Consider the following 4,926-nt stretch of genomic DNA (forward strand, 5'->3'; position numbering starts at 1 on the left):
CCCTCCCGATCAACAGGACCCTCGTTTCGACCGTAGGAGGTCCGTTTCGTTCGTTTTGCGGTACGCCACACCCCTCCCGATCAACAGGACCCCTGTTTCGACCGTAGGAGGTCCGTTTCCTCCGTTTTGCGGTACGCCACACCCCTCCCGATCAACAGGAGCCCGTTCCAAACGTAGGAGGTCCGTTTCCTCCGTTGCGTGGTACGCCATGCCTTGTTTCCATTGCCTGTTCCGTCCAAGCCCTCCCGATGAACACGACCACACATTCCGTTCTGACCCAGCCGGTTGGCTCCCACGCGTTCCATTGCCTCCCGATAAACACGACGCATTTCGTTGCCTCCCCATGAACACGACGCATTTCGTTGCCTCCCCATGAACACGACGACGATGCTGTTTCTTCGTTCCGACCTAGCCATGTACACAAGCCCTGGCCATACGTACGCACGAGTAGGTGTTCAAGACCCTGCCCGTATGTACGTACGTGGCCGTATTTTCTTTCTTACACCCTTGCCGCTGTACGTACGTGTACGTGCGCGCCTCTACTACGACCAGTATGTATGTACACGTTCGCGACCAGAATGACAACGCTACATATGCTTCGACCAGGTGGGTCCCGACTGTCAGGCACTTCCTTGCCTGTGAAGATGTAGCTGGTGGGCCCCAGCAGTCAGGGGGGCGAATCTTTTTGTTTTTTTTTGCCCGGACGCACTTCCTTGCATGCGAAGATGTAGCTGGTGGGTCCCAGCAATCAGGGGGCAAATCGTTTTCTTTTGCTCGGACGCACTTCCTTGCGTGCGAAGATGTAGCTGGTGGGTCCCAGCAGTCAGGGGGAAACTTCTTTTTCGCGAAATACGGTGGCCCGTCCGGTGGGTCCCCGTTGTCAGGTGGAGGAATAATTATTTTGCGCATAATAAGGATGCACTTCCTTGTGGCCACCGTGGACCCAACTGTCAGCCTCTCCACGCACAGTACTCTTCCGATGGAAGTCGCTCGTTGACCACATTAACCATGCCGCACCGAGAGCACCACGGCGGTGGACGACGGCGAGGCCTAGGAAGGGGACAACGCGGAGCCAGGGAAGACGCAGCAGTGGATGCCCACGCAAAGAGGAGTACGAGGGTGAGGCTGCCGTTGCCGCAGAATAACAGGGGGTGTGGGTGAGTAGAGGGATGGCCTGGCCAGCGGTGGGAGTAGTAGGGGGCGGTGAGGCCTCCGCGGCATCACAGCCGGCCACGGGAGGCAGGAGCACGCGGCACGACCGGCGCTACTTTGGGTGGCTGGAGCACGAAGACCAGAGGTTCAAGAAGCACTACGGCTGTTGGATGGACATCGTACGGTCACTTGAGCTAGAGTCATTCATATTGACTAAGTTGACAAAGCCCTTCGTCCTCGTAAACTTAGTAGGCCCACAAGTCAGCCTCCCACCAAGGTGAGTCCCAGCTAGCAGGGGGAGTATTCATTTTTTTGTGCGTAATAAGGAGGCATTTCCGGTGGGTCCAAGCTGACAGCGGGGGGAACGTTTTTTTTGCAAAATACAGAGACCCTTCCGGTGGGTCCCAGCTATCAGGTGGAGGAATCATTATATTGCGCGTAATAAGGAGGCATTTTCCTGTGTGGGCCCCTACTGTCAGCCTCTTCCGATGGCTGTTGTTTGTTGACCATGTTGACCTCGCCGCGCCGAGAGCACAAATGCGGTGGACGAGGGCGAGGCCCAGGAAGAGAACCACCTGGAGCCGGCGAAGCCACCGCAACAGATGCCCACATTGAGGGGAGAACGAGCGCTGCCTGGTCGGCTGCGGGGTGAGGTTGACATCGCCGGAAAATAACAGGATGTGTGGGTGGTTAGAGGGATGGCCTGGCGGCAGCACAGCCAACCACGGGAGGAGGGAGCAGGCAGTCCCGCTGGCACTGGTTTGGGCGGCTGGAGCAGGAAGATCAGAGATTGAAGAAGCACGACAGCCGTTGGATGGACATCCAACAGTCACTGTTGTGTGTTGACTAAGTTGACAAAGCCTTGCGTACGCGTCAAAATTTTTTTTAGGACAGCGTCATCGTCAACCTAGTAGGCCCAGAAGTCAGCCTCCAAATCCGTGGAAAATAGCATACAACCCATTAGCCATTATTTTGAATAATTTACAGCCCATTTGCTAATTCTTAAGGATATTTGAAGCCCATATTTTTTTATGAGCATTACATACCATATATTCTAGGCACTGCTAAAAAATTCAACGAAATTTTGCATATTTCGGTGGGGTCTGAACTCTTTTAATCATGAAATTTCGAGTCACGTTAAAAATAGTTTTCAAAAAATTATATCAAAATAAAATTCAAAAAACAATTCTCCGCAAAAAAATGAATGAAATTTAGAATCTTAACTAGCAAGATGCCCGTTCGTTGCACGGAACATGAAGATGCATTTGTATGAGTAGTTTATCTTGTTGGTGAAAAGATGATATTTTAATGTAATTGCCAGTTGGCTTTGGTTTTTATAAGAGTAGAGAGTAGAGAAATCCTGAAAAAATGATATTTTAATGCAATTGCCGGTTGGCTTTGGTTTAAAAAGTTACATCCCATTTCCTACAACTTATAGCCCGTTTTCTGGGGAAGCCCATTTCTTATCCCTCCTCATCTTGAAAGATTGGCAGCCCAGCAGGGCTGAGAAAAGCAAGTAGGCCTCGGTTTTGGTATTCTCCAAAAAAAAGAACTGGGCTAGCCAATTTCAGAAAGAAAAAAAATATCAACTCGGCTCGTCATGTGCTTAATAAAAGCGTAAGCGTGGGCTAGACGGGCCACAGCCCCCGCACAACGCGTAATTGAGCTCCGTCTCTGAAACTGAAAAACAACTGGGCGAGCTGCTGGGTCCCTGGTGTAATCCACTCGTTGTGTAATTTTCTCGTTTATTGACTACATTGACAATGGCGTGGAACCTAGTTGTCAAACAATTAGGAGGAAGTATTGTTTTGGCTTGTAATAACGAGGCACCTGCTTGCGAAATGCAATGACCCTGGTGGGTCCCTACTGTCAGCCTCTCCACGTACAATCATATCTTGATTCCTCTTGGTTGTTGACCATGTTGATACACCATACGGCGGCGAGCACAGCGAGCTAACCAAGGTGGAGAACGACGGCAAGGCCTCGGACGGGAACGAACAGCAGCCATGGAAGATGTGCCAGTGTAGTGGCAGGTGGAGGGGAGTACGAGGGCAACAACATGCAAGTCAAGCATACAAATGGTACAAAAGGCCCAAGGATTAATTGTTCATCAAATTTTTAGACAAAACCTAGATTGAACATGACAGTAACATCTAACCCAACCACTCTTTTTTGCAGTCACAAACAAATGGATCGGTCTGATCCATAAAATCAACATCCTGTGCAAAAAAATTTATTTTAGGATGTCTACAATTGTTGTAAATAGAAGCCGAGCACGTTTAGAAGCCCATTTGTCCACCTGAAACTTCTTTTTTTGCTGTTCAACATGTTCGTCCGTGAGAAATCTCTTGCTGTAAAAATTAAGCCCCATGGACAATAGTAACCTCGCATTCAATAGGAAGAATGTGACAAAGCTTCTGTTTGGCTGGTTGGATGCATATCGTCCCATCGTTATTGTCCTCAAACAAATGTCATGAGAACTGAGAAAATCCTTGTGCTTATTACGCCAACGATTGGTTATATGTTTTTGTCCATGTGGTTCTGCCTAAGTAGACATGAAGATTGAAAACAGTTAAGGTCTGAGAAAAGAGTATGTCGAAAGAACGACAGCTGAATAGTTAATTCTAGTACAATATATACGGGCTTTCAATGTGCATGAAATCATCACCTCTATGTATAAATTCTCCAGAGATCGAAAGCATCACAGCAAGCCAATAATTATGTCCAGATCAAAACTATACATTCTGATATATATGATCTTGACAGAATCCAGCAGCATTGATAGGCTATCAATGGACGAACTCTTCATTGAGCATATAACATAATATTAGTACCCAAAGTGTACTCCAAGATGATATAAAACTTATGCGCATAAATGAAAAATGCAGCATATGATTACAAATGTGTAGATGATAATATACGGTACCTGAAAAGGTGAGGAGACAAACACCAAGTCCTTGTGATTATTAAATGGGTCACGAATTACACCCAAGGTCTCCAGTTTGGGCGCAGCGACGACAATTATTTTGAAGGTGTATAACAATTATGAAGGAGCAACCTTTCAAGTGAAGGGCATCTTCGATGATGAGCTGTTGTCCTTCAAAACAAATTCCAATGCTTTTAAGGTGAGGCAACTTTATTTGGAGACAACTGATACCGATTTCTATTCCCAAAACAATCAGCAAGTGCTCCAGGGCAGGGCAACTAGAGTGGATGATGTTGTGCAGTGAGGCCTCCGACAGATAAACCACCACAAGCGAAAGTTTTTTTAGCAGTGGGAGTCGAAGCATTTGTACCAGATCGTGTGGTAGATGGCACCGGGCAAAGGTGGCGGTGTGGAGATAGGAGGAAAACCGCGAGATGGACAACGGTGATGTGGGCACGAATTCTTGGTATGTTCGTGGTATGAAACTTTCGTGGTAATGGTAGAACTCAAACTGCTAGAGTTTTCCCAATTCAGGGGATGTCAGCCAAGCGTCCACCTTGCCGGGTATGGGCAGAAGGTAGCTTGTCGGGATGCAGAGGCATTGAACGGGGCCCTGCTGGTGAGAAGAGACGATGGCTCTGATGAGATCAAATTCAGGAAGGACAGATATCTGACGACAGTTGAGATTGAGGGCCGCGGTGCGCCATAGAGGGCGCCACCGAGTTGAGAGGACTTGTGTGCGGCAGCAATCCTTGGTGGGGAGAAGCGAGATGATCTCCTCAAGGATGACGTCCGGGAGATTGCTGATGCGGTCCATCGGAGATTCTACCGGTTCCTCAGATCCGGGT

Source organism: Triticum dicoccoides, chromosome 2B, assembly GCF_002162155.2.
Source record: "Triticum dicoccoides isolate Atlit2015 ecotype Zavitan chromosome 2B, WEW_v2.0, whole genome shotgun sequence".
Taxonomy (NCBI): Eukaryota; Viridiplantae; Streptophyta; class Magnoliopsida; order Poales; family Poaceae; genus Triticum; species Triticum dicoccoides.